This window comes from Sorghum bicolor, chromosome 10, assembly GCF_000003195.3.
Source record: "Sorghum bicolor cultivar BTx623 chromosome 10, Sorghum_bicolor_NCBIv3, whole genome shotgun sequence".
In the NCBI taxonomy this organism is placed as follows: Eukaryota; Viridiplantae; Streptophyta; class Magnoliopsida; order Poales; family Poaceae; genus Sorghum; species Sorghum bicolor.
In genome coordinates this window covers 22,070,551-22,077,106 of record NC_012879.2, presented here as the reverse complement: position 1 = coordinate 22,077,106, position 6,556 = coordinate 22,070,551, and positions in this window count along the sequence as shown.

The following is a 6,556-nucleotide window of genomic DNA, read 5'->3' as shown; positions in this document are numbered from 1 at the left end:
TTGGAGCTCGGCTCTTCGGTGGTGTGTCTGCATGACGATATCATAAGGCACAAACAATGGGATGTCAGCGGGGTCGCGGATCTGAAGGCATGGCCAAGCGGTGGGGTGGCAAGCTTGGTTGGAGATGAGCATTGGTGTGGTCCTCCATGCAGGGGAGAAGAAGGGAGAGGAAAGATAGGTGGCGGCGGCTGCTGGAACTGCGGCAATGAGAAGTTGTGATTGGGGATGGGAATTTTTTTTGGAGGTGGGATGCAAACGGAGACAGGATATGGCCAGTAGGCTATGGCGACAACGTGAGGAGCGAAACAGCACTGGAGCATTGCGTGTGTTGATAAGACCATTGGGATTTTTACACAAATCCCTCTAACTTGATGTAAATTTCATAACCGATAATACAAAGGACTTATGGGTTTGGTAATTTTACACAAAGTGCACAACCTTGCCCTCGCGTCCCTAATGTGTTTTGTCCACATGTTTTTTTATATGCCCGACATGTTCCTCTGTTGTGCACCTGCTTGGTTTTATTTTATTATTCCAAAGTCTGTTCCACAGTTATGATGTTTTTTATTCTTATTTTTGTTTTTTTAATTATGATATATTTACACCTAATATATATTTTCGTGTTTGGAGCCGAAGAAGAAAGTCTATCAATGTTGCACTTTGTGATTTAATCAGTACAAGTTTAATGCCAACATGTTTCATTCTAAAGATAGCATCATTGACCCTATATATAAATGCACACGCTAAAAATTAGTGGACACTACTAGACAACAGACCTTTCGTCGATGTGCCAAATGACCTTTAGTCCCAACATTTTTGGCACCCGGGACAAAAGAGATCTTTAGTCCCGGTTGGTGAAGCCAACCGGGACTAACGGTCCCTCCCCAACGGCTCCGGTGTCAGGCGCTGTCGGGGAGAGACCTTTAGTCCCGGTGTGTGTTACGAACCGGGACTAAAGACCTACCTTTAGCCCCGGTTTATACCACTAACCAGGACTAAACCTTTTGTCCCGGTCTTTGGCACCAACCGGGGCTTAAGGTAGGTTTTTAGTCCCGGTTGGCAACACCAACCGGGACTAAACCCTCCCCGCTATAAATTGAATCTCCCTCCTCCCTTCTTCCTCTCCCTGCCCGAGCCCGAGCTCCTTTGTTCTTGCTTGTTCTTCCATTGTTCTTCCTTATTATTGCTCTCATCTCCCGCGATCGATCCATTTCAACGCTTCTACGCCGTCGTCGATTTGTTTGAAAGGTTGCTAGCTTCATCCTCCTATGTTTCTCACCGCCATATGTAATTTCATATTGGACACATGTCTATTTTGATTATTTCATGTTGCCATCTCTCCAATCATCGTCTTCTCATGTTTGAATTTTTTTGAACGATGCTAAGTGTGTGCCCGCTAAAAACTAGTATACACAAATCATTACTACTATGTATACACGAATCATGTTAAGTTCTATTATAGATATTATAGGATATTTTCTACTTTAATATGTTCATGTTCTTATTTTAAAATATTAATAATATAATTTTTGTTGTAATTGTTAAATAAATTGTTTTTCACTTTAAAAATTCTTGAAATTAATTTTCTTTACTGATAAAATTATAGCTTTTAATAGAAAAATTACAATTCCATGATAATGCAGATAATGGCACGCCATTGGATGTACAATGCTGATCGCCGCTCCAACGAGTTCATTGAGGGCGTGCGAGAATTCCGCAGAGTGGCGGAGCAAAATAAGCGGGATGGTTTTATGTGCTGCCCATGTGCCGTTTGTAAGAACTTGAAGGAATTTTCAAACTCAAGAGAAATTCACTTGCACTTGTTCACGAATGGTTTCATGCCAAACTATATTTGTTACACCAAACACGGAGAGTCCGGGGTTATGATGGAAGAAGGTGAAGAAGAGCAAGCGTACCCTGATGATGTTTTTGCACAATACTGCGACTTCGCAGTAGAGGACGAAGGTGATGAAGACGGGGATGCAGGAAACAGTATCGTTGATGATGACGATGCTCTTGGTGATGTCATTCGCGACGTACAGAGAGATTGCGAAAGTGCAAAGGAGAAGGCTAAATTTGACCAAATGCTAGAGGATCACAAGAAGCTACTCTACCTGTCGGCCGAAGAGGGACAGAAAAAGCTAGGAATGACACTGGAGTTGTTACAGTGGAAGGCAGAGAATGGTATATCTGACAAGACATTTGGAAAATTACTGAAGATCCAAAAAAAGATGCTTCTGAAGCCTAATGAGTTACCCACCACTACATACGAAGGCAAAAAGATTGTCTGCCCTTTGGGTTTACAAATCGAGAAGATACATGCATGCCCTAATGACTGCATCCTGTACCGTGGCGAGCACGAGAAATTAGATGAATGCCCTGTTTGCCATGCGTCACGGTACAAGATCTTGCGAGATGACCCTGGCGATGTTGAGGATGAAGAACGTCCGAGGAAGAGAATCCCTGCCAAGGTTATGTGGTATGCTCCAATAATTCCACGCCTAAAGCGTTTGTTCAGAAATAAGGAGCATGCAAAGTTGTTGCGATGGCACAAAGAAGACCGTAAGGTGGACAACATGTTGAGATACCCTGCAGATGGTTCTCAGTGGAGAGGAATCGATAGAGAATTCCCAGAATTTGCAGAGGACGCAAGAAACCTAAGGTTCGCATTGAGTACGGATGGATTTAATCCTTTTGGGGACCAGAGCTCTAGTCATAGCACTTGGACCGTTACTCTATGTATCTACAACCTTCCTCCATGGTTATGCATGAAGCGGAAGTTCATTATGATGCCGGTGCTCATCCAAGGTCCGAAGCAACCTAGCAACGACATCGATGTTTACCTGAGGCCATTGGTTGAGGAACTCCAGCTTCTATGGAGCAAACCAGGTGTGCGTATGTGGGATGAGTACAAACAGGAAGCATTCGACCTACGAGCATTGTTGTTCGTGACCATCAATGATTGGCCAGCTCTAAGCAATCTTTCAGGACAGACAAACAAGGGATATAATGCTTGCACCCATTGCTTTGGTGACCTTCAAGCTATCTATTTGAAAAAATGCCGAAAGGTCGTGTACCTTGGCCATCGTCGATTTCTTGCTAAGAACCACCAGTTGAGAAAGAAAGGCAAACATTTTAAAGGTACGGCAAAACACCGGTCCAAGCCAAGCAACCGAGATGGGGCAGAGGTATTCGAGATGGTCAAAGATTTGAAAGTAGTGTTTGGAAAGGGAGAAGGCAGCAAACCTGTTCCCAAAGACGCTTCGGGGCGTGCCCCAATGTGGAAGAAAAAGTCAATATTTTGGAAGCTACCATTTGGAAACACCTTGAGGTCCGCCACTCCATCGACGTGATGCACCTGACGATGAATCTTTGTGTCCATATCCTAGGGTTTATGGGTGTGTTTGGAAAGCCTAAGAATACCCTTGAGGCTCGAGAGGACTTACAGCGCATGAAAGAACGAGACAACCTGCATCCAGAGCAGACAGATGATGGACGTCAGTATTTAAGACCTGCTAGCTACACTCTTAGCAATGAGGAGAAGGAAATCATGTTTGAGTGCCTAAGTAGCATCATGGTCCCATCTGGGTTCTCCTCCAACATAAAGCGTATAATAAATGTGCCAGAGAAAAAAATTGTCAACTTAAAATCGCACGACTGCCACGTGATTATGACACAACTGCTTCCGGTTGCCTTAAGAGGAATTCTACCTCCACATGTACGTCTAGCCACCGTGAAGTTGTGTGCATTCCTCAATGCAATTCCTCAGAAGGCAATCAATCCTCTTGATCTAGCTACTCTACAGAACGATGTGGTTCAATGTCTTGTCAGCTTTGAGTTGGTGTTTCCTCCATCTTTCTTTGATATCATGACACATCTCCTAGTTCATCTGGTCAAAGAGGTTCATATTCTGGGTCCTGTCTTCCTACACAACATGTTTCCCTTAGAGAGATTTATGGGTGTACTGAAAATATATGTTCACCAGCGGGGTCGGCCAGAAGGAAGCATCATCAAGGGATACGGGACAGAGGAGGTCATTGAGTTCTGTGTGGACTTTATTCCTGATCTTGACCCGATTGGTCTTCCTTAATCAAGGTATGAGGGGAGACTCGGTGGAAAGGGTACACTAGGAAAGAAAACATATATCAGCCAGGGTGATGATTTATTCAATAAAGCGCACTACACAGTCCTTCGAAACTCCATTGTGGTGGAACCATATATTAAGGAACACATGGATTTTGTACGATCCGAGAATCCTGGAAAGAATGAGACTTGGGTTACGCGTCATCACATGGAAACATTCGGTGACTGGTTGCGAAAAAAATGCCAGGGTGATAAAGATATTGGAGATGAACTTTATTTGTTGGCTAGGCAACCAGCGTGGCACGTCCTCACATACAAAGGGTACGAGATAAATGGAAATACATTTTACACCGTATCACAAGATAAAAAGAGTACCAACCAAAACAGTGGTGTCCGTGTGGATGCCAAGGACACGAATGGGGACAGGCACACATATTATGGTCGTATAGAGGAGATTTGGGAACTAGACTATGCACATAATTTTAAAGTACCTTTATTCTGATGCCAATGGGTGAAGATGAAAGGAGGGGTATCAGTCGATAAGGAGTACGGAATGACAACAGTGGACCTCAACAATATTGGATATACAAACGATCCATTCGTCCTCGGTACTAAGGTGAATCAGGTGTTCTATGTGAAAGACATGTCTACAAAACCTAAGAGAGGGAAACAAGACGAGAAAAACACCAACGAGCCAAAGCGACACATCGTTCTTACAGGGAAAAGAAACATCGTGGGAATTGAAGACAAGTCAGATGTGTCAGAGGATTATGAAAAGGATGAACGGATCCCACCCTTCTGTGTGGCCAAAGACCCAAGCATCATGCTCACTGCAGAGGACACTCCATGGTTACGGAATGATCATAACCAAGGGCATTATGTTAAGAAAAAGTTTACCACTGTGCTAGCTTGATAATGGTAGTAATTTGTACTTGAAATCTTGTGTAATATAATTGTAACATTAGGTGTAATATAATTATAACATCTTGATGTGGATTTTGAACTATTGGTATTCATGAGTTTGGTCAAACTTGGTCAAGTGACCCATCTGAGTACTTCAAATAGATTTTGAACTACACTTTGCCAGCACTTTGTCAAATGCAAAAATGGTCTATATATGAAATGTAGATCTTGATGAGTAGAGCAATATTGGTATTCATGAGTTTTCCATTTGAGGCCATCCATGGTTCTGAAAATTAGCGTTTCGCTATGAATTCTTTCAAATTTCAAAATTGAGTGGTCTAAACTTTTTCAAATGAAAATGTGACCACTAGAGGAAATGTAGGTCTTGATGAGTGGAAGAAACTTTGTATTCATGAGTTTTCTATTTGAGGCCATCCAGGGCTCGGTCAAAGTGTGTGTTTGTGAAACCCACTATTTCGACTTTGGTCAAACTTGGTCAAATGACCCACCTGAGTACTTCAAATGGAAAACTTTTGAATACCAAGTTGTTAGGTCTCATCAAAACCTACATTTCATATATGGATCATATTTTCATCCGGATAAATTTGATTGAGTCCGAGGCACATGTTTTCAAATTCAAAGAAGGGCTTTGGTAAAACGACAGAGAAAATGACTTGGAATGGTAATCTTTTGAATACCAAGTTGTTAGAGCTCATCAATATCCAAACTTTTTATATAGACCATTTTTCCATTTGGGAAATTTTATATAAACAATACTCACCAAATCTTGAATCTCACACAAACTTTATGAAACTATACGTGGGAAGTGTGGATTTTGAACTACACTTTGCCAACACTTTGTCAAATGCAAAAATGGTCTATATATGAAATGTAGATCTTGATGAGTGGAGCAATATTTGTATTCATGAGTTTTTCATTTGAGGCCATCCATGGTTCTAAAAATTAGCGTTCGCTATGAATTCTTTCTAATTTCAAAATTGAGTGGTCTAAACTTTTTCAAATGAAAATGTGACCATTAGAGAAAATGTAGGTCTTGATGAGTGGAACAAACTTTGTATTCATGAATTTTCCATTTGAGACAATCCAGGGTTCCAAAATACATCTTACAACTTTTGAAAATTTAAATTTCAAAATTATACAATCAATGTAGCGCATTTGTATAATTATTACTAAAGAAACAAAAGTTTAACGTCCAAATGACCCAAAAACAAAGTATCTGTCTAAAGCCAACAATTTTTTTAAAATTTAATTGGCCATTATATTTTTGCATTAACACAATATTCATTATGAATAACATTTATTTTGAATAATATGAAATATTTAAAAAGCAATTGTGTTAAGAATTTTTATACACAAGAGTAGAGCACAATAAAATTAATGTGTATTTTTTAACAATTTTATCAGATTTATTTATTAATTTATAATGCATTTAACAATGTAAAAGGAAAATAAAAAAGGGAAAACCAAATTATGGCGCTTGAACTGGCGCCATAATTTGGTGAAACGCCTTTAGCCCCGGGCCGTGCCACCGCCCGGGACTGAAGGGGCT